We start from the raw sequence: 25,707 nt of genomic DNA, 5'->3' as shown, positions 1-25,707 counted from the left end.
CAATGAGGAAGAATACGCTGATGTAAAACGTGTACTGATCAAAGATCAAACAAATATAGCACAACACTTCCTAATGTAAAACCAAACCCAGACTGGTGATATGGAGAGGAAGAGGAGATCCGCACAGGCGAGGTTTGCAATGTAGACTGAGGACACGCTGTGTTTGAATGGACTGAGAAGAGACACCACCAACACGAGGGCATTTGCTGGAACACCAACAACAGTCATGCAGATGAGCAGGACTGCTGTAGCATTGAGTGAAAGTCGAGGTTCAACGTATGATGTGTATTTTATTGTAAAGTTGTTGGCGTCTTCAGATTCCAGGCTCATCACGTTCGCTCTGTGAGTACCAGTGTATCCCATACTGGACTCCACCGAGATGGAGAAATTGTTGATCCTGTGGTTTGGTAGTGAGAGAGAGAAGCATTTTCATCTCCTGAATGTAGTTTAAACTTTTTACACAAATAATTCCTCTGCATTAATCATGGTATCTGCTGATGAGATGTTCATTAAATCTCCTGACAAAAGGAAATATATTTTTTCAGGGGAATTGTCTTCATTTTGTATGAAGCCAGTGGCTGCTGGTTGCATCATTGCTGGGAGAGGCAGCTGTCCTGCTGATGCAATTCCCCCTGTTTCCAGTGAGCTTGCACCTATTTTGCCAACCTCGGAAGAATGATAGGCTGAGTCATCCCACCTGTATTATTCAACACAACGATTGGGGCTCAAACACAAGACCTTCAGATCTTGTCAGACACCTTAACCGTTGAGTCAACACTCGGCTGAGGGGAATTATGTATACCTTTTGACAAGTCCATTCCTCAAATTTATTCACATCCAATCAAAATCATCTGTAATAAACTTGTGTACCCATCAATATTTTGATTTCCTTCAGCATGTTTGGAACCATTTTGAGATATGACAGATTTTCAATGAATTTAATTAAATCCTACCTGTGACTTCAATTGTTCATATTCAAATTGCACCAGAAACGATGACATGATGGGGGTACAAGGGAAGAAGTGGACGTTCGCTTTGATGTACTTGTGTATCTGGAATATCCATAGATCCACTGCTTTGATCTGTGCCGTCGGCCCTGTCTTCACGGGGTGGGGTGTCGTCGTGATTCAGTTGTGGCCAAAAATATTGGTACCCTTGTTCTTTTTTCAAATAACTAAAAATTTTCTCGAAAAATACGTTGTTATTAAAGGGACTGACTCAATAGGTCAACTTCCCAAACTGGATCTCAACGGTATTCCCGCTCTTCTGGATCTGATTTTACCAAATATTCCTGAAAATATCTGCTGTTCTTCCTCCACTCCAATCGGTTCTTCTGACCACGTGCTTGTCAAAGTAAACATCTCTCTGGCTGTTATTGGAGAACCACCTCAGCGCCGTCGAGTCTGGCATTTCACTCGGGCTGACTGCCCGGATCTCCAAGCAGCCATCAAACGACTGTATCACAATGACGACCCACCCCGTGAAGACAGGGCTGACAGTACAGATCAAAGCGGTGGATCTATGGATATTCTGTTTTCATGCCAGATATATGACCCATGTCATATTTGTTTGTGGGTAGAAAACTGAAATGCCTGGTATGTGCGAAATGTAATGTTATTTTTGGGATCAGTTGGAAGGGTTTTGACAAAATGGTGAGGGTGGTGGGCTTGGGATCCTAGGGTCCTGAGTTCAAATTCCACTCAGCCATTTAATTAATACCAGGTGGGGTTGACTCAGCCAATCATCTCCTCGAGGTTGGCAAAATGAGCACCGACTTGCAAGGATAATTCAGCCATTTGAGTATCCTGCGTTGGAATGGTGTCCCGTCCAGGATTGTGTTCAATATCCCAGGAGACCACCTCAGCAGCACTGACACTCCATACAGAGTATGGTCCCAATGGACGGTCGGCTGTGGAGGTAAAAGACTGGTGTCAGGTACTTGATTTTTCAGGTAGGAAAAGCCGGTGGCCATTTTGGAAAAAAAAAAATCACAAACAAAAAGGACCTCCTTGCTATTCTTGATGGAAAATCCAGATGATTAACTGGTATGTATATTATTTTATTTTGCCTTTTGTCGAAACACAGTGGTGTCTGTCAACGAGAGAAGGAAAAGAGCAGAGTCCAAGATACGGTAAAATAGTGACAAATTGCAGGAATTGGAAGTATCGGAGTTCTTTACCTGCATGAATCCTCTGAAATCACAAATGGATTGAAGCGAACAGCAGCGAGGGCAATGACTGCAGATCCTCCTGGAACAAAGAAGAAACTCGCAAATCAGGCCACACTCCCAAATAAACTCACAAATCGGGCCACGTTCCCAAATAAACTGGCAAATCAAGCCACGTGCAGAACACAGGAAAAAAAAACATTTAATTTGCATTCTCCGAAAATGCTTGTTGGGGCACATCAAGTAAAATAATCCAAATCCAACAACAGTATCCTTTGCGCAGGTAACATTGAAAAACAAACCTTGTGAGATGAATGTTAATTTCAAGATAACAAACATTTTATATAGCTAATATAATTATTTATTTATATATGTATATGTATATGTATTATATATATATATATATATATATATGTATATATATATATGTATATATATATATGTATATATATATATGTATATATATATATGTATATATATATATGTATATATATATATGTATATATATATATATATATGTATATATATATGTATATATATATGTATATATATATATATATATATATATATATATATATATATATATGTATATATATATATATATATATGTATATATATATATGTATATATATATATATATATATATATATATATATGTATATATATATATATGTATATATATATATGTATATATATATATATGTATATATATATATGTATATATATATATATGTATATATATATATATGTATATATATGTATATATATATATATGTATATATATATATATGTGTAATATATATATATATATATGTATATATATATATATGTGTATATATATATATATATGTATATATGTATATATATATATATATGTATATATATATATATATGTAAATAGGGTGAATATGATGGTTCTAGCTCACTTTTCCCCATGTAAATGAATGGGGGATTTTCAGCGATTCCTTTTTTTCCCCTAAAATAAACCCCTTTTTATCCGTTTTCCCTGCTGTGCAGGGTTTGGTTTATGGTCGGATGCCCTTCCTGGACGCCTCTTACAGGGGATATGGTACACCTATTCTAACCCGGGGCATACACCGGGACCAGTATACTGGCCTCAGGATGACAGGCTGAGTCAACCCCCTGGTGTTAATTCAGCAGCTGAGCGGGATTCGAACTCGGGACACTGGGATCCCAAGCCGCCACCCTAACCACTAAGCCAACACCAGGCTTTGTATATATATAACCAGGCTATCCCAAGGTATATTTATTTGTCTCCCCTTTAACCTGGAGGTTGAACCTCATTGAATTGAACACCTGGGGGTTGAACAGCTCACTCATTGAACCTATAAAGATTTGTTCATTCTCAAATTCCTTCAATAGTTTAATTTTCTTTGCACAATAATCCCCATCTAAAATATTGACAAACAAAACATTTGAATCTTTATATTTTTTAAGATACCCCTTTTGTGCCATTACTGAAATGATAAACTTCTCTTAATGCTCTCATCTGACCACCTCCTGAGCCACATATCATTTTGAGATTATAGTAAATTGTTTTTCATTGTTCAATTGATAACCATCAAAGTTTTCAGTCCATTCAAGGATATTCATTTTTTTCTTTACATCCTCTAACTTACTACTTTTTAAATTGATTCGCTTATTTGTTTTATTTACCTTTGTTTTAGTTATTTTTCAATAAGACTTATTTGATATTTTTCACATTCATTATGTTTTCCATTTATATACCAAGACTGAGATTTTCTCCAGTCTTTAGTTTGATTAATACTTGGTTTAACCATTTATATATTGTGAAAAAAAAAAAAAAACGCGGCGGTAGCCCTTAAAAAACCCTAACCCTTCTTCCCATCGTTAAAACGCAATCTATTTTATACACTCTATCATACAATATCCATATGGAACACAATCTATTCCATTATCTAAAATAAATCTCTTATCATCAAAGGCTCCTAATGCCTTTTTATTTACTTCTTCACTATATATGTTATGTTTATAACTTCTTATTGTATTCATTTTCCTGTATTCTTCTTTCTTATTCATCAAACAATTATAATAATTTCTAAAAGTTATTGATTTCTTTATTACATATTTCTTTATTCCCTTTAACCTCTTATCAATCTGATCACCATACTTATAAGCATATGCCTTTGCTCTCAATCCAATAAACTCACTCATTACTTTTCCACCCAACTCATCCTTAAACTTACCAATAACCTTTTCATTCTTTTTGGAAAATAACTCACTCTTCTTGCTGAAATTACTTGTATCATATACTCCAATATTTTTCTTCATATCTTCATAAACATCATCAGTTTTATATCTAGGATAAAACTATCAGTGTCCATATACAACAATGAAACATTTTCACCATACTCTTTCTTTAAGTCATTATACAAATAATCATACATCAATATCTTTGATAAATCAAGAACTGCTGTTCCAATATAAATTGGTTTATCCATTACAATACTTTCCTTTTTCATATGAATTGCAGAAAAGTTCTCTGAAAAAACCTCTTCTCTCTCAAAACTTGGTTTATTTATCAATCTCGAAGCTTCTTTCCAAGATGTTGCGAATCTAATGTTTTGCCTGTTTCTAACATTTTCCATAGTCTTTCCAAATACAGCATTATTCATTAATTTATAAAGTCCCCTTCAAATTTTACTTTTGTATTTGCTCTCATATCTGTATTGAATTGAATATACTTTTTCACCCAAGGACTTTGTTTAAATTTTAAAACTCTATGAATTTTAGCTACTCTCAATCCTTCTCTCAAAAACTGTTTTAAGCTTCTCTGATGTAAAACATATCCCTCTTTATCATAGAATGTTGTTAATAACTTTTCTGTTGATTTGCCTTTAATATTAAAACTTTTATGATAATCACTGAACCATTCTTTCTTTGGGGTTTCTTTCTCACATGCAAAGGAAGGTCTTTATGCTTATTATGAAGAACACTCGGGTACCTCAAATCAACTTCAAAATAATAACCTTCTTCTTCGTCATTCAATTCCTCTTGAGAAGAAATAACAATATTCATCAAAGCCTTTTCATAATCCTTTTCTTCCACCCACTCTAATTTACCATAAGGTAGAGATTGAGACATTGCCCATCCATACAAATTATTAGCATCAAAATACATCAAATAATTACTATCTTTTTCACTATCATAATTTGGAAGATATTTATTATTTGCTTTAGCATATCTTTTTGAACATACTTGTGATATTCCACCTCTCTTGGACTTCTCCAATCATCAAAGCATATCCACATCACTGATTAAATCTATATCTTGTTTTGTCATTTTCAACATTGCACTCCAAGCTAAACCAGGAGCTGTGAAATAGTGGGCAGGGTCTAATCCATAACAATTTTTATTATGACAGAGTGTTCTAAAAGCCTCAAACACATCAGCTAACAATAAAACATCTGTTTTTAGATATAAATCGTGATATTCTTCAAGTTTCTTTATCTTAAATAATTTCCATATTTCTTGTGCGTGTTTATATTCCTTATCACTTATCTCTTCTTCATAAAGGTTATTATAGAAACTTTCTTTTGATGGAAGTTGTGTTTCTTTAAATCTCATAAATGAATCCATATAATCATAAGGATAAATTCCCTTACTTGTAAGAATTTTCTCTTTACTTTGAATTTCATTCCTTGTTTGAATTTCCTCTCTCGTAAAATTCCTTCTTTAATCAAATTTCATCTTTAATCAGAATTTCCTCTTTAGTTAGAATTTCATTCATTGTTCGAATTTTCTTTATGATTAGAATTTCATCTTCAGTTAGAATTTCTTCATTAATTACAGTTTCCTCTTTACTTTGAATTCTCTCTTTAATCTGAATTTCCTCTTTAGTGAGAATTTCCTCTTTTGGAAAGAATGAATTAAGATTTGGAAAAGAGTCCGTGGAGCTTAGATTTGATGCGAGGTAGGCTAGTGGTGTTCCCATAAACTTGTAAGAATCTAAAAACCTAATACGAGTTATAGGTTTGTGAATATCATTTTGAAAATGAAATATACTTTTGACTTGTGTTTGTTATAGCAGAAATATTCCCTGGTGTTTTTGAAAGTTCATTTTGTAAATAGATGTGTATCATAGTTGGCGCTGTTGTGAAGAAAGACTGGAATAAAAGAAGGTAATTTATAATTAAGATTACAACAGAAATGAAATGGGACCTCTATATTTACCAGTAAGATGACAATGATCCCTAACTTTAGACTCCTTAATTTCCCCCTCACAAATATGACAGATATTGTTCTTTCTAATTTCTAATTTTCTTCTTTGGTTAATTTCATCGGTTCATTTGTTTCTTTCATTAATTTAGTGAGTCTTATACAATCCTTTTCTAATCGTTTTACAAACTCTTGTGAAGCTTTTTCCACGATAATGTTCAAGTTTGTTATACTTTTCTCCAACAGATGATTTGATATAATAACAGAAACCACAAGGAATATGTTTTGATATTTATTTGTATATGATTCTTTTGGATTAGGAGAAGCAGTATTTATCTTTTTAAGGATACACTCAAAATCAGCGTATATCACAAATGGGTGCATGAAAGATTTATTATAATCTTCAAAAGAAATCTTTTCACCAGGTTTCGGCATTGTAATTACAGCTGATTTATGATTACTACAATATTTTGAATGTTGTTCTAATGGATTCTTTTGTATGAAATGAATTAAGACATAAACACAAGGATATATTTTATTTGCTCTTCTGAATACCTGAGAAGAGATTAATCTTGATAAATTATTGATGTATGTGTAATGTGAATTCTTTCCAACACTAAAATATAAAAGATCAATGTGTGTTTCTTCATTTTTATAGTTGTTTGAAATTTTTAATATTTGAACTTTGTTTGTATCCGTTAATCCATATACATTAATAGAAAGATTATTCTTTTTCTCAAATTTAGGAATATCTGTTAGTGGCATTGGGAATTTAAAATCTTTAATGTCTAAGGTATTCTCATATTTCATATATTGTTTTACTCTTTCTGAATTACATTTTGGTGGATGAAAGTGAGCAAGAACAGACCAGAGAAAACATTTATTATCATTGTTCTTAATATTAACAACTGCCTTCTTTAGTTTTATTTCTTTTGGTAATTCAATATAAGAAGAAGCTTTAAGAGGTTTGATTTTAGAATGTGTATATCTAAAAGATGATTTTTTAATATTGAATTCACTTCCTACCACTGTATTATCAACATCCTCCTCTTGTCTTGATAGTTCTTCATAAACCCACTATTCAAAAAATCTTGAAATGATGTTATAAAATGAAGATCTGTTCTCATATAAGGAGTTTGTTCTTCATCTTGTCTTTTCATATTCATTTCACTCCCATATAAAACTTTAAAGTTTTCATTTCTTTTAATGTCTTTTTAATAAAATTTTCAACATCAGGTTTCACTATTTCAATTGATTCAGCTATTGATGATGGACCGGGTTCTCCAAATTGAAAAATCCTTATTTTTATATGCCCTTTAAATGCCCCATCAGTGTTTTCAATATAATAGTCTCCCTTTACTTTAAACTCATTTTTCTTGTGTTTTTGTGATTGAAGATGTTTATTATAACTACTCTTCAAAACATCCTTTGAACAGATATCACAATGTTTTCTTTCCAACTCAAGAGGAGATATTTTATGAAACAGATTAAATGTGTGTTTGTTGGTTCGGAGGTGTTTTCTATAATGTTTATATTCGTGATTACAAACATCGCAGTACGTTGTATTCACCATATTTATAGAATAAAAACTTTGCTTAAACTAAAATTTTCTTGATGAAAATTTCGTTTGTTTACAAGGTGAATCTGTGCTTAAAACCATTTTATCCTCCAACTTTTTCACTTAATAAATACAATGTTTCAAGACACAAAAGACAAGTTTCAATCAATCTCTTCATCTGTTAAAGATACTGAGAAATATGTCAAGGATGTAAAATTGAACAAAGATAAATATAACAACTATTGGATAAAAACTATTATGGTAAATAATATGAGTTCTTCAATTTCCTTCAGTGGAAGGGCTTTTAGTATACCTGGTAGAACATCAATTAAAGTATCTCTAACAAAAGTTTCTCCTCTCCTTCTAGTAATATATTCAAAACTAGAAAAAGCAATGAAACAAGAAAAAGTATCAAAGAACAAAAACCTTATGGATGAAGCTTTAGAAGAAAAGATAAGACCATCTGTAATATGCAAGGAGAAATTTGTATTTTTTCAACAACCCTAAGATGTAAATCCTGATGAAATAAAGGATGTTAATATATCACGTGTAATGACATTTCCTGCAATAGTAGTTAAAGATAATTTTAAAAGTACCTTTAATATAAAAAATGTTGTCGTTGAATCTGATAATGAAATAAAGTATACCGATATCCATGGGAATATACAACGCAAAGTATAGATGAACTTCAGTTTAAGTAAAGTTTTACTTTATAAATATGCTAGACTTTCCTGCTGCACCATATGACAAATTTGAGAAGTGTCGTGCGTGTGAAAGACAGGGATTAAAGACAGAGTCAAAAGCCTATAAGCAATGTATATTCTGTGATTATCGTCTAATTAATGATAATAAAAAATATAAAAGGAAAATAATTCTTTTAGATTTACACCAAAAATGAATTACTTTACAAGATTGATTAGAGAAATGAATGTAAAGTATGAGGATGATAACACACCTTTCCTTACAAGGAAGAAACTGAGCGTATAAGAGAAATGTTCAAAGGATTGGTGTTGTATATTATTCATGGATGTAATTTTCAGGAAATATCAACACAAGATATTGTATAAATAAAATAATGGATTATCTTGAAATTAAACCTGAACTTAGGATAAAATATAGAGTTTCTAAAAAGCCAATAATAAATTAAATAACCTGTTTTTCAAATATATAAATGAAAAAAATGAATGATTTTTACCTATTTGGGAAAATAAGATAAAATTTAACAACCATAAAAATCTCCCAAATTCATTAAGATGTCTCATAGTTGGTTCAAGTGGATGTGGAAAAACCTGCTTACTTTTAAAAATGCTCCTCACTCCCAACTTTTTAGATTATGACAATTTAATAATTTTCACAAAGTCGAGTTTTCAACCAGAGTATCAACTACTCTCACAAGGTTTTAATGCTGGTCTTCAAAAGAAGATATAATCGGTTTATTTAAACGTCAAAAAAACCTAAATGATTATAACATTGAAGATATAATTCAACTATTTTGTGATACACAGAGATGTAAAAGAAATCAAATCCTATAACTTGTATTCTTAGTGATAATACGGATGATATACCGTCTCCCAAGATTTGGATAAATCAAAAAAGAACCTCGTTATCTTTGATGATTGTGTTAATGAGAGAAACCAAACGGTAATGGACAGCTACTACACAAGAGGAGACATTCTTCTTGTAATTGTATTTATCTTAGTCAATCGTACTTTCAACTTCCTCGTCGTTCCATCAGAAACAATGCTAATACTTTTATTTTATTCAAGTTAAATTCAATAGATATCAATAATTTTTGGAGAGATAATTGTTCTACATTATGTAGTAAAAAGAAATTTGGGGATTACATGAAACACACACGACTGAAAAATATAAATATATTGTTGTGAAACAAGATGAGATATTAAATGATATTTTTCAATAAATAAATGGATGCGAAAGAAAGAGCAAGAAGATTTAGGGAACATCAAGAGTTGGTTTCAAAAGTTGTAAAACAGCAGGAAGACATAAGAAGAAAGCAGACAGAAACTAGCAGTGAAGAAGCATTTGAAAGAAAACAAGAGAAATTTTTTAAACCACTTTTAAAAACTTCCCAAGAAAAAATGAAAGATGTTTCCACAGTTCCCACAGTAGAATATACTCCCAGAAAGCTCCAAATGTTAAAAGATTTCAGTCAAATGACGGAGGAAGAATTAGAGCATTTAGGAGAATTAGAATATGATGATGAAGGTTTATTTCAACAACTGGAAGAGATTAATCAACCCCCTGATTATATTGTGAATGCTGTTCAAAACAATGAATATTCAGCGGATTCAAAAACCAAAGCAGGACTCATTCCAACAGAACAACCAGCAATATTTCATCTTGTTAAAGAAAAGGTATTGATATTTAATGATGAATTAAGGTTCTTAAGTTCTGCTCAACCTCCTGTTAAACTAACTCCGAGATTAATGTTTCTTCTCACAAAAGATGGAAGACAAGGTTCAACTGTGAGGGATGAATCAAAGTATATTGATAAACCATTGGATATGGAAAATAATGATGATAGAGTATATATTGATTTGTTGAACACTCTAAATTATAAGGTTATTCTTTCTGGTAAAAGTAGGAAGAATGAGAAGGAGAAACACATTATTCAGGCTTTAAGTATCCTTGGTTCAGGTGTTAGTTTTCTTCCAAATGACCCATCGCAATTAGTTAATAGACTGTTATTGTTGTTAGGCAGTCAGAAGGCTGGAAATAACAATTGTTTTAATGAAGCATCAGCCATTTTAGACCAGTTGATGAACATGAAAATAATTAATAAATGTCAATATAAAGACATTTTATCTCATATTAAATAAGATGAAGCACAATCCTTAGTTTCAATTTCACAACAAGCGACCACACATCTTCATTCCCATACCCACTACAACTTGACACAACAAAAGAATATGAGGCATCTTTATTGTCCATGGAAACTTATAATACCTTATTTAATATAACTGATAAAAATGACAAGTTTAGTTATAATCCCGGAAGTGGATACAAAACGATAACAGTCTCACCCGGAGCATATGAGATTTCTCAAATATCTTCGAAATTAAAAGTCTTATGAAAGAACAGGGTGATGAAACAAAAAATATTGTTATAAACATTCAAAAACATACTTCAAAATCAACGATTAAAGTTAAAAATAACTACAAGGTTGATTTCACAATTGATAATTCATTTAGAGAGTTATTGGATTTCTCCTCAAAAAGATTGAAACTAATGGGACGTTTTACAGTGATAATGTCATTCAAATATCCTCAGGAATAAATTCGGTGTTAATTCACTGTGATTTGATTGATGGTGCTTATAATGATGGGAAAAAACAAATACAATATTTTCATTCAGCGCATACTCAACCCCAATTGGTTATAAATTCAATATGGAACCCAAAATTTGGTTTATCTACCTGTGTCAGGAAAAACCATACACAGAGTAAATTTTAGGATAACCGACCAAGATAATCGTGTGATTTCTTTTAATGGAGAAGTTATATCCATCAGAATTCACACGATGGTTATTGTGAGGAAACACGAGTTGGGAAAATATAAAATAATTACAGGGGATGGGATGTTCCTTTCCCCATACTACAAGGGTGAAGGTATGTATCTTGGTAGAGGATACTATAAACCTAAGAGACAAAGGGGTGTTGGACATCAATTTAGAGGAGATGGGATAATTGATACTCTCATGGGTATTGGTTCAACTATTCTTAAACATAAAGATCTAATTGGTTCAACTGCTTCTGCTGTGGGAAATGTAGCAGGTGCTGTAAAGAGTATAAAAGATGCTCAGAAGGAATCTCATAAATTACAAGCAATAAAAGAAATTAAGAAAGGCAAAACTCAGTTGTCCCCCCAAGAGCGACAGAAAATAATTCAAATACTTGGATCAGGGTTTCAAAAGTTTTAACATCTTTTTTCCTAAATAAATACAAGTATGGAAGCAATTGATAGTATCTATGATTTGGATGATACTATTATTATCTCAAACTCCACTAAAAAAGAAGATTACTTCAAGGTAAATGCAATAACTGGAACAGACTGGAATACGAATGGTACAAAAGTTTTGAAATAAATAATCAACAAACCTATTTGAATCTCTCCAAAAGTTTCTTGTTGTGTAAATTTAAATTCACTAAAGCTGGGAATAACACAAACGCTACACTTGTAAATGATTTCTTCTGGAAAATGTTTGATAGTGTGCGTTTGTATATTGGAACACAAGAAGTTGAAGCGGTTGATTATGTCTCTGCTGTATCTGAAATGATAAAATTTACACTCTATACATTCAGTGATAGAATGGGAAAGGGGTCTGTCGAAGGTTTTATTCCTGATATGTCAACGGGAACAAACACAGACCCTGGGTATACTCAAAGGAAAGGAATGTATAATGATGATACAAAAGCAGAAAATAGTTTTACTGTGGCAGTTCCTCTTAAAGGTATATTTGGATTTTGTGATCATGATAAAGTTCTGTATGGTCTCAAAATTAGATTTCAACTACAAAGGAATGATAATGAAAATAGATTGCTTTTTGGTGTTGGTAATGCTTTTGGTGATCAGAATAAATTTGTAATTGAGGAGATGAGTTGGTATATCAGTGAATATACTCCTAATCTTAAAACAGAAGAGATGTTGAATCGAAGACTTAACTCAAAGAAACCACTCAGTGTATCATACCTCAAAGAAGATGTCAACACGTTAAACTCAATCAAACTACTTACCCGTGAAATTTGGGTGTTCTGGAAGGAAAGCCACGATATCTGTGGATCATTTTTAAAAAGCCAGATGGTGATACTGCGACTGATAAGAATAATGCATTGAGTGATAATGCTAAGGTGAAACAACTTCGCGTTTCTCTAGATGGAACATATTATCCACGAGATAGATTGGAAATTAATTGGGAAAAAAATGATTTTGCTGAAGCATACAAGTCTTACCAAAAAGGTGTGTGAAAGTAATGGAAATAAAGAACCTATTTTGGATATGACAGCATTTAAAAGTTTGTATACAATCTATGCGTTTGACCTGTAGCGCGCAAAGGAAACTATAAAAGTCTAATCAGTGGATACTTCCCTATACATTGAAAAGAGGAGAGAGTGAAGAAGTTGATACATATTGTTTGCTTTTGGAAGAAACAGAATTGCAGATTAATACAGATAATGGTGTGATGATTAGTCTCACATAATTTTTTGTTAAATAAATGAGTGGCAAAGTACCAACTGGGGTATATGTTAATCAAATCAATCTTCATAAACTATCATCTTGTGTTCAAAATCAAAAGCCTTACGATTAACGTTAATACAATTCAGAGAAAAGGAGCAGTAAATTGATGTTTTGCTCACAAGAGAACAGGTTAAAATCTTGAATGACACTGGCTCACTTAAAATTAAAATGACAAAACCAATGTTGAAAAAAATATTCAATAAGAGAGCGAGTGGAGGATTTCTCCCATTTCTAATTCCTTTATTTGCTGGTTTAAGTGCGGTTGGAGCATTGTGGTGGTATTTCAACAGCGGTGAAAACTGCCAGAAAGGAAGGCTCAACTCAGGCTCAAAAAATTGGAAAGACATAACAAAGAGTTGGAGAAACAAATTAGTGGAAGTGGCGTAATTGTAGATTTTGCTGAAAAACTTGAAGGTCTGCCTGATAAAGCGAGATTGTTAGTTGGAGATATGCTTTCTTCTATTGCACAAGCAGGTGTAAAATTAACGAAAAGAGGTAATGGATTATATCTTTCTAATAAATAAATGAGCATTGATGAGTGGTTGAAAGAATTTGGAAAGAATACATCAAATTTACAACTTGCCAAATATTGTAAGAAATTAAAAATTCAAAATGTGGTTATTTGTATGAGAGATGAATTAACAAATGTGCCGAAACATACAAAGAATATTATTATGAACTTAGAAGATAATAATGGGAACGGTTCTCATTGGGTTTGTATTTTTAATAGTCAAGACAAATATTATTTTGATAGTTTTGGCCTTCCACCACCTGTTGAAGTTATAAAATTCTTACAGAATGGTGTTTATCAAACATTTCAAGTCCAAGAATTAAATTCCAAGTGTTGTGGTCAATTATGTCTATATGTGTTATTTCAACTCAACAAAAATATAAAATTTTATGATATTATTTTTAATCTAATATAAATGACTTATGTTGGTAAAGATGGTTCTATCTTTGGTGTATCTCAAGAACTGGATATTGATTTATCAAATTATTACACAAAGGCACAGGCTGAACGACATAAATATAATATAACCCAAAATATTAACATGAAAAATGCTTTTAAATTAAAAAATTATCAAGCCCAACTGGCCGAATGACTTGGTGAGATTAGCGATTTATCACAATATATATCCTTAAATAAAGCTGTGTATTCCAAAGATACAGAAGTGTTGATATTATCTCAGGTCATACAGAATTCACGGAGTTCGAATTAAAATAAATTTTTATAAAGAAGAGCAGTATCGTTTGTATGAGAATAGAACAATGGGGTATGATATGAATGATTTAGGGTATAATTGGTCATTTAAAATTAACCTCGAAGACCTGGAACAATTAAATCAGTCTCGTAAGGAAGAATATTATCCACTTGGTATCGAGAATGAGTTTTGTGGAGCCACGATTAGTAAACAACAAATAAAAGAATTTAATAAGGGTAAATATAATAATGGTTTTGCCCTTGTTTATCTCATGAAAACAGAAAAAACAGGATTATATATAATAAGTAAGGAAATACAAAATGATTTAACTATGGGAAGATGGGGAGGTGTTTAGGTGCCATAATATTATTCTAACATATATTTCTAATACATAAATGACAGCAAGAAGGCTTCAAGAAAATTATCATTTCTGTGTCCAAGCATACCTTCAAGAAAAGGGTATTCGGTATTTTAATAAATATGTTCTACAACATAAGAATGAGGTATTTTCAATAAAAGATTGGCATTATGCTGATGTTGATAAACCGACAACTTTAGATTTAATTAGAATGTTAAATAATGAAAAATTATAAGGTTAAGAAAAGGTAAGGCTCTTTTAGAAATTCAAAAGAAATTTTATTGGTTTCCTGTTGTAAAAAAAATTATTTTGGATACAGGAATAACAAGAAATCCTGATGAATATATGTATAATATTCTATGGGGTGTAAGCGATTCAAGTATAGTAAGGGATGAGGAAGGAGTTGAAGAAGAGAGGGAGAAGAAGAGAAGGAGGAAGAGAGAATAGAGAGAGGGAGGAAGAGAGAAGAGAGAGAGGGAGGAAGAGAGAGAATGAATAAATATCAAAATATGGAAACCAGTGAGATTCAAAAAGAATAGAGGTATTACAGAAAATAACTCAACCCACCGAGGAGGAAAACAAAGAATTGACAAGTCTATTTGCAATATTTTCTTCAAGACTATTGACATCGTCAAGCCATTCATTTAATTCAAGTTTTTCTTAAATAAATGGAGGAGAGAGTGAAGGCATTTCTAAGGATTCTTTATGTTTTAAAAATTAAGATTCAAATGTGCATGTTGGAAACTAAAAGGTTTTTGCACTCTGCAGGAATTTTTTCTCATAAATAAATGAGTTATTGTCTCAAATGTAAAAGAAAACTAATACTAAAAATATTTAATATATTAAAGGTAAAAATAACAGGGTTATCCAAAAGGTATATGTTCGGTGTGTGGTTCAAAAAAAATCAATTTATCTCCAAACACAAACTCGGAGGAGATATACAAAAGTTTTATCAGGAAGTAAATTTACAACTACTGGAATACCAGGGAATTACATCTTCAGGGTATTCTTTCTGTGGTCAGGCACAAACTTGGATAAAAGATTAGATGAGGCAGACAATCCTAAATCCTGGAGTAAACCAATCAATAGAGTTGATGAAGTGTGCATGAGACACGATATTGATTATGGGAATACCACAACGTTGGAAGAAAAGCATGAAGCCGATAGAGAAATGTTGTATAATTTGTCTCTGATACAAAATCCAACCTTGAGAGAAAAAGTTGATAGGTTCATCGTGAAGAAGATGATTAGTGCTAAATTGAAACTTGGACTTGGAAATTCAAAAAACTCATAGGCTCTAATGATGCCATTAAGACTGAAGAGCAATTAGCTGATGAATTACATAAACCAATATTCACAAAGTTTCAGAGAAGGAAAAGTTTATTCCAAGGAAGTTGATTATATCTGGTCTGCTGATTTGATTGAACTCAATAATGATAAGGGGTACAAGTATGCTTTAACCGTTATTGATTTGAGGAGTAGATATCGTGGGTTGTCCCTTTAAAAAACAAAACAGGTAATACTCTTATGTTAGCTTTTCAACAGATATTTAATAAAAGTAGAAAACCTAAAAAATTGTGGACTGATGAGGGTAGAGTTTTATAACAAGACATTTATGAATTTTCTAAAAAATAACAGTATTACATTATACAGTACCTTTAATGAAGGAAGGCAGTTGTTGTTGAAACGTTTTAATCGTACCTTAAAGAGAGACTATATAAAAAATTCACACAACTCGGTTCACAACAATGGTTATCTTTTATTCAGGATATTGTGGATAAGTATAATGACACGATTCACACGTCAACGAATATGAAGCCATCAGAAACATTTACAAAATTAAAATATGAAAAAGAGATTAATGTCAGAAAACCTAAGTTCAAAGTTGGTGATATCGTAAGAATATATAGGTGGAAATCTCATTTTGAAAAGGGTTTTACTGAACGATGGACGAAAGAACTTTTTAAAATTGTTGATGTAATAGATACGGTTCCTTGGACTTATAAAATATATGATTTGGAAGGGGAAGAGATTTTAGGTTCATTTTATTCACAGGAATTACAAAAGACAAAGATAAATTGAAATTTTTGACTCAAACGCCCCTTTTTGACTCCACCCACACAAGCCCCACCACACACAAACCCCACAAGCTCAATAAGTGAAATTTTTGACTCCGCCCCTTTTGACTCCACCCACACAAGCCCCACCCACATAAACCCTCCCACACAAACCCCACACAAGCTCCACACAAGCTCACACAAGCTCCTGACTCCACACAAGCTCCACACACAAGCTCACCCATATTCACGCATAATTGGTGATTAGTTAATTGGTTCCCCACACACAACATGTTTATTTAATTAAAAAATTATCCACCCATCACACAAGCTCCACTCATCCACCCATCCACCCATCTCTCCACCCATCCATTGATCCACACAAACCTCATCCACATTCGCCCCTGCCCACATAAACCCCGCCCCCATAAGCCCCACCCACATAAACCCCTCCCACACAAGCCCCACCCACATAAACCCCGCCCACACACACACCCACCATAAACCCCTCCCACACAAGCCCCCACACCCGCCCACACAAGCCCCACCAAAGCCCCGCCCACACAAGCCCCTCCCACACAAGCCCCACCCCCTCATCCCCCTGTGCGCCCCCACCTTTGACCCACCACCTCCCTCATCCCACCCCCACCCTTCCCCACACACACATGGGGAGGAGGGATGGGATGAGGGGAGTGATGGTGAAGCGCTATCCCTTCATGTTTTGATCCTCTTCTTGTAATTCAGAATCAAGTAATTGTATACAAAACAAATATAATTTATTAATATTGAAAATATTAAATATTCATTCTTGCGAGAATGTATAATCTTTCCCAGCAATCTTCTCCAGATGTCTTGTGATTTGAAACTCAGACACCATATTCTGTTTTGAAACAAAAAGTGGATAATAATTACATGGTAATATGAGTAAGCCTCGTTGACCACTGAATTAACACACCAGGAGGCCGACTCAGCCTGTCATCCTTTCAAGGTCAATAAAATTAATTCCAGTGTACTGACAAAACCGCGTTCAAACTAATAATGCAACCAACATTAGACGACATTCTAAAGAGAGTGATATTAATAATAATTCAGAAATATTTACCTCCAGAAAATCATGTGTTGTACAAGATTGCTTCAACAGCTGATGTTGTGCGATAGTGCTGAAAAAAAAAAAAAAATAAGTCAAGGGTATAGATGAAGAGACACACACACACACACACACACAGACACACAGACACACACACACACACACACATAGACACACATAGACACACGTGTCTCACCATTGGTTTAATTCATTCGAGATCAGAGACCGGTCATTATAAATCATTGATCTCTTCAATAAGAGCAGAGAGAGAGTGAGTAGGAAGACAGACACACACACACACGTGTCTCACCATTAGTTTTAATTCCTTCGAGATGATAGGGACGTGATAAGACTTCGTGCCACTCATTGAAAATGTCTTTCAATTCTCTTCTAAAATCATTGATCTCTTCAATAAGAGTATTAATTTCATGAACCACGTCGTGATACGTAAACTCAATTTCTTCCAATGCCCTGTCAGGGAAAAAAATATATATATATATCAGAATTATCATGATTTAATTAATAATCATTTGCTTCATCGTTCAAAGAAAAGCATACACAAACTTACCAACTCTGTAGTGGGCTGTTGGCTTCATCGGAAGAAATATCGTTCATGCGTCAGTTGTAAAAATGAAATCCCGTCTGGCAGAAACTTTGTCTGGTGAATCACTTATAAGGCTTACAATGAGAAAATTCCCCGAAACATTGGGTGCGGCCACAGGAAATGACAGCTTGGAAAATAACTGGGCGATTGTATGAATCATTTACAAAACATACTTAAAATGGTTTCGATTCAAATGTTTTCAGTTCGTGTTCTGAGATAAAATATAAACACGAGACCTTGTCTCACAGAATAGTTCCTATTTTTTCACAGCATGACTGTCTAAAACCACACAACACGACCGTGTCAAAAAACACTTCCTCATTTTCACGGCATGAACTGAAAACATTTGAAACAAAACTTTTTTTATGGCGTGGTTTATACACAAAAATGATTTGCAACTCAGGCGGTGGTCAGATGAGGCATTAAGAAGTTTATCATTTCGTAATGGCACAAAGGAATTATCTTAAAAATATAAAGATTCAAATGTTTTGTTTGTCAATATTTTAGATGGGGATTATTGTGCAAGAAAATTAAACTATTGAAGGAATTTGAGAATGAACAAATCTTTATAGGTTCAATGAGTGAGCTGTTCAACCCCCAGGTGTTCAATTCAATGAGGTTCAACCTCCAGGTTAAAGGGAGACAAATAAATATACCTTGGGATAGCCTGGTTATATATATACAAAGCCTGGTGTTGGCTTAGTGGTTAGGGTGGCGGCTTGGGATCCCAGTGTCCCGAGTTCGAATCCCGCTCAGCTGCTGAATTAACACCAGGGGGTTGACTCAGCCTGTCATCCTGAGGCCAGTATACTGGTCCCGGTGTATGCCCCGGTTAGAATAGGTGTACCATATCCCCTGTAAGAGGCGTCCAGGAAGGGCATCCGACCACAAAACCAAACCCCTGCACAGCACGCAAAAACGGATAAAAAGGGTTTTATTTTTAGGGGAAAAAAAAAGGGAATCGCTGAAAATCCCCCATTCATTTACATGGGGAAAAGTGAGCTAGAACCATCATATTCACCCTACTTATGTATATATATATATATGTATATATATATATGTATATATATATATGTATGTATATATATATGTATGTATATATATATATGTATATATATATATGTATATATGTATATATATATATATATATATATATGTATATATATATATATTTATTTATATGTATATATATATATATATATATATATATATATATATATATATATATATATATATATATATATATATATATATATATATATATATATATATATATATAACTACGTGGCCGTACGTGCAAAAAAAAACAAACTTTGAAACAACGACACAGGTCGTTCCTTCGCTCTCGTAAATGCCGACTGGATTGGGGTATTATGTTTATCTATAAATGTGCAGAAGAAATCGAGAAATTATTATAATACAGTAAGTCATCACTATCTGGAAGTCCGTACGTTGTAACGCGCTCTAACTTGGTCATAACTTGGGAAGCACTTGTCCGATTAATTTCAAAACTTTTGAAAGGCAAACAAACATAGATTGCTGGAATTATAGATACTGTGGGTGCAAAACGCCAAGCAACGTGTCCTGTCATTGGTAACAAAGGCGCCATTTCCCCATCGGCCACGCCTACGCAGTAATGTGCCCTGTCATTGGTTTGGTAAATAAATGGCCATAACTTGGGAACCACTTGTCCGATTAATATCAAACCTTGAAAAGGCACATACTCAGGTCCCCAGAAATATACCTGGCAAGTTTCAATTAGATTGGACCAGTGGTTGTCGAGAAACAGCGGTCACAGAGACAGACACACAGAGATTGCTGGAATTATAGAGAGATAGTGCGTGCCCATACCAATGTTCACATGTATTCCACGAATTATCGCTTGCATTGAAGTAACAACTGCTGTGATACTTACACACACATAGTGAATTAAAATCAAGTTTACCTCCCTGTCTTTGCCAGCCATGACATTCGCTGCCATTGACCATTGCCGCTCCTACGTTGAGGCGACAGGGAAGGATTTGTAGGAGACCTGAAAGTACAGTGTCATTAGGTATTCCCTGTTCGAATTGTTTTAGTTTGAAAATGGTTTAAAAAAAAAAAGTTTGCAAAGCATACCACGAAATTGAGATGTATTTCGTTGGCAAGCATGTTGAGTAGAGCTGAATTCCTTAACACTTCCAAAGGCTACACCACACCGTTTTGACACTTGGAAACAAAAAAGAGTTGTGCACTTTTTTTGACAAATTATTTTCGGCACAATTTTTCTTCAATAAATATTAATAAAAATTGTCTACATGTACACACCTTTATCTCGTTAGCACCTCTTCATAAACAACATTGCTGAGGAAACGGCACTTCTTCTTTGTTTCCTCGTCCAAGGCAAGAATGCGGAGGCCGCTGGATCTGCCAACCCTACTGGCCGCCACGTAGAACTGACCATGGCTGAAAAAGTCTCTTGTGCAGAAGACCCCAACACGGTGTAGCGACTGTCCTTGGGATTTATTCACAGTCATGGCAAAGCAGGGCCGTACCGGAAACTGCCGACGCCGCATAGTGATCGGGAACATGTCAGATGGACTCAAGGTTATACGTGGAATGAGCAATGTGCGTCCAGATTTGACACCCTTCACAGATTTTGCAACCAACAGATTTTGAAGGATCTTATGGATGACGTACCTTGAGCCATTGCAGTGCCCGCTCTGCTGGTCGAAGTTTCGTAGCAGCATGATCACCATACCCACCTTGAGAGTGATCTGATGTGGAGGCATACCAGATGGACAGAGGGTGTTCAGGAACTCAGGCGGATACAAATGATCACCCTCAGATTCCGCTGTATCGACACGACAGCAAACATGTTCCTCCCCTGGAAATATGGTTGTCATATTTTGATAAATTATTTTCAGAACAATTTTTCTTCAATAAATAAATAATAATAAAAATTGTCTACATGTACACACCTTTATCTCGTTAGCACCTCTTCATAAACAACTTTGCTGAGGAAACGGCGCTTCTCCTTTGTTTCCTCGTCCAGGGCAAGAATGCGGAGGCTGCTGGATCTGCCAACCCGACTGGCCGCCACGGACAACTGACCATGGCTGAAGAAGTCTATTGTGCAGAAGACCCCAACACGGTGTCGCGACTGCCCTTGGAATTTATTCACAGTCAAGGCAAAGCAGGGTCGTACCGGAAACTGCCGACGCCGCAGAGTGAACGGGAACATGTTGTCAGATGGACTCAAGGTTATGCGTGGAATGAGCAATCTGCATTCGGAATTGACACCCATCACAGATTTTGCAACCAACAGATTTTGAAGGATCTGATGGATGATGTACCTTGAGCCATTGCAGTGCCCGCTTTGCTGGTCGAAGTTTCGTAGCAGCATGATCACCATAACCACCTTGAGAGTGATCCGATGTGGAGGCATACCAGATGGATAGAGGGTGTTCAGGAACTCAGGCGGATACAAATGATCCTAGAAGTCATTTACCTGATCGACTTCGGAATTGGACGGACATAGTATAACGCGCTCGCATAGCCACTTGGAGTTGGTAATGTTGTTGTGCAAGTCCTCGTACACCCAAGTGACAATATCCTGAAGTTTTTCACCTGGAAGAATGAGCGGTTCCCTGAGCTCAATAGCAAATTCACCCTCTTCTGGAGTGACAGGAATCTTCCCTTCGCCCAGATCCAGCAGGAATTTTGCAAAATGAGATTCGTCCTGTTGTTCTCCAGCACCCTGCATGATCCTCATGTTTACTGTGAGACGAAGTATCTGCACTTTTCTCCACAGGTATGAGTTCTTGGAGCACCTTCCAACGACGTCAATACGGCTACGGTGTGGCACAACAGTAAGGATCTGCCTCCAGTCACCACTGAAAATTGTCGTGATGCCGCCAAATGGTTCCTCTGAGCCCCGAAGCCACTGGAATGTTCGATCTGCTGCTTCCAATGCGCGACGATCCATCATTGAAACCTCATCCACCACCATTATATTCATCAATCATATGAGTGCTGCAGTGGTGTCATTTTCACTGATGTTACAAGTGGACTCATCAGTGAGAATGAGAGGACACTTGGTTCTACTATGGAAGGTGGCCCCTTTAGGCAGCAGTGTAGCTGGAATACCACTTGCAGCAGTCGCGAGAGCCACTTTGCCCTTTGCTCGCATTTTCTTGAGTATATGAGACAATGTGAATGTTTTCCCAGTCCATTCACTTGCATCAACTGTGATCATCCAGCCATGTCCGTGTTCCATACTCGTCATCACTTTATCGACAACAACGCACTGCTTGTCATTAAGAAGGCACTCTGTTTGAGCGATGTGAGCCTCAAGTTCTATATTGTGCCCTGTTTCCTGCTCAGTGACGTGGGAAATGCGAGACTGGATATGAACTGGTTCAGGCTCAGGAAGGTCAGGTATGGGATCATGTGCTAGAACAGCGCATTGCTGCATCCACTTTACACCTGTACTCTAGGGCCTCCGTCTGGCCATCCCCCAGGCTGATGCCAGGCCCATCCCCATCTCCTTGAGATGCAGGTCAACCTGCTGCAACCATGAGGCACGTGGTCGGCCCATTGGCCTCCTCCACTCATGAGACTCCCTCGCTGACAGAATCTGGTGAGCAGGATCAGCGTCAGGAAAACGAGCCACATGTCCATACAGCCACAACTGACGCTCACGGAATATGCAGGAAACAAATCTCATCCGTGTCTCTCTCAGCAACCGCTCGTTGGACACAAAATCTGACCAGCGATGGCCAAGTATTCTCCGAAGAGACCTGGTACCAAAGGAATTAAGTCTCCGTCTCAGATCCTTGGTCAGAGTCCAAGTCTCGCATCCATAGAGCAAGACTGGAAGCACCAAGGACCTGAAGACTCGGAATTTCGTACTCCCGCACAGGTACCGGCAGCGCCACACCCCATGATCCAGTGAATCCATGCCTCCCCAGACGTCTATTGACCTCTGACTCACAGCCAGCAGAGACATGAATATCACTGCCAAGGAAAGTGAATCTCTCCACGACCTCAACATCTTCACCACAAACAGACACAGACAGGACGCAGCATCCAGGATGTCATTGAAAGCCTGGATCTTAGTTCTGACCCAAGAAACCCGTAATCACAGCCGCTCCGACTCCTCATTCAGCACCTCGAAGGCCCCCAAAAGGATATCTAAAGTCTCCGCAAAGATGACTGCATCATCTGCGAAATCAAGGTCCGAGATCTTAACATTCCCAAACGATGCACCGCAGCTTGATTTCTCCGACATCCTCCCTAGAATCCAGTCCATACAAGTGCTGAAGAGTGTGGGGGCCAGTACACACCCCTGACGAACTCCAGTAACAACTGGAAATAAGTCAGACATGGTACCACCACATTTCCCAGCACTCTCAGTACCAGAGTAGAGTTCAGACATCAGATTGATCACTTTTGGTGGCACCCCACGAAGACCAAGAATCGTCCAGAGGGCATCCCGATTCACTGAATCAAATGCTTTTCAGAGATCAACATAGGCTGCAAGCAGCCCCTGCCGAAACTCTCGTCTGCGTTCGGTGAGAACCTGAAGAGCAAGGATACGGTCAATCGTTGACCTCTTTGGTGTAAAGCCTGACTGCTCAGGATGCTGGTGCTCAAGCAGATGGTGGCAAACACGATCAATAATTATTCGAGTGAAGACCTTGCCCGGCACTGAGAGCAGCGTCACCCCTCGGATGTTGTTGTAGTCTTAGCGATCACCCTTCCCTTTCCAGAGAGGGACAACAAGGCCACTCTTCCAATCAGTCGGGATGAAGACTGTGTTCCAGACAGAGCACAAAACGGCATGCAACGACACGAGTGCAGCATTTCCACCAGCCTTGAGAAGTTCAGCATGAATGCCACAGATCCCTGGAGCTTTATCCCGTTTCAACCGGTTCACCGCAGCCGGTGTTTCCACAAGCGAAGGTGGACCACAGTTGATTGTAGGGTCAGCAACAGGGATTGTAACACCCTTGATGTCCAACTCGACAGCTGGTGGATCAGCCTGGTACAACCGCTCAACCGTCCCAGCGGGCCTTCACTTCAGACTCCTCTGTCAAGAGCCTATCACTCTCTGCTCTAACTGCAGTTATCCGAGGGATGGGCTTGGATGAACGCAATGCGTGAATTCCCCTGGAAGTGGGACGAGAATCACCTGTCCAGAGGTGATGCTCTATCCCCTCACAGATTCCTCGCACATTCCTCCTTGTCCACCCTTAGTGCACGTACAGTTTTACGCCTCAGCTCCCTGAACAGCTCAGCTCTGCCATTCAGCCTGGCCCTGCGACTCTGGTCAATGGTATCCAGTGTCCCTTGAGAGAAAAAAATTCTTGTTTGCCTTGCGGTGAGCTTCAAGACATCCACCAGCAACATCAAGGACAGTGGTCTTGAAGGCACTCCACAACTCTTCAGGACCCGCCAAAGCACCCAGTCCCCTCAAATGTCCACTCAGCCTGTTCGCAAACTCCTCAGCTACCCTATCATCCTTGAGCTTGCCAACATCCAGCCTAGGCTGGGATGGTACCATTCTCCCGGATTTAAGGTGCAGCTTTAGAGTTGCTACAACAAGCCTGTGAGTCAGTATTGAGGAACTGAGCACTCCGGTAGACCCTGCAGTTCTGGATCATCCTCCAGCGACCATCAACTAGGACATGGTCAATCTCCTTTGCCACACCGCCAGCGTTGGAATACCAAGTCCAGCGATGAGCTTGTGGGCGCTGAAACCATGAACCAGCCACCCAAAGTCCATGACTTCTAGCAAAGTCAAGGAACTTAGTGCTATTCTGGTTAATAGTTCCTGACCCATGGGGACCAACACATGTCTCATAACCATCTCTATCAATTCCAGTCATTGCATTGAAATCCCCCAAGACTAGAAGTGTATCTCGTCTGGGGCACTGATCAACCAGACTCGAGCATGGCGTAGAATGCATCCTTCACAGTGAGAGCACTCGCCCCAGTTGCAGCATAGACAGAGACCAGGGAAATGACACCTAAGGAGTGACGAATCCTTAGTCTCATTATACGCTCGTTGACCGGTGATACCTCAATTATCATTGGGGTCAGCTTATTGGACACAGCTACAGCAACTCCTTGAATATGGTAACCATCAGAGCGACCAGACCAATAGTAGGTGTAACCACCCACCATTATCTCGCTGCTATCCGTTCTCCAAACCTCAGAGAGTGCTGCAATACCG

At 36.5% G+C, this 25,707-nt stretch overlaps 1 long non-coding RNA gene across 1 annotated transcript; it reads right to left on the bottom strand.

The window, feature by feature from the left end:
* Positions 1–263: 263 nt before the first annotated feature.
* LOC147026911 (uncharacterized) lies at positions 264–20,912 on the bottom strand. The gene is made up of 5 exons (XR_015058560.1): positions 20,796–20,912; positions 20,607–20,696; positions 20,434–20,520; positions 2,180–2,249; positions 264–397 (listed from the first exon to the last, which is right to left on the bottom strand). It is a non-coding gene; the product is annotated as an uncharacterized LOC147026911 (long non-coding RNA).
* Positions 20,913–25,707: the final 4,795 nt, after the last annotated feature.

The sequence above is a fragment of the Eptatretus burgeri genome, chromosome 5 (genome assembly GCF_056783735.1).
Source record: "Eptatretus burgeri isolate ZD-2024b chromosome 5, Ebu_testis_v1, whole genome shotgun sequence".
NCBI classification, from domain to species: Eukaryota; Metazoa; Chordata; class Myxini; order Myxiniformes; family Myxinidae; genus Eptatretus; species Eptatretus burgeri.
This window is presented reverse-complemented; position numbering and strand designations above follow the sequence as displayed.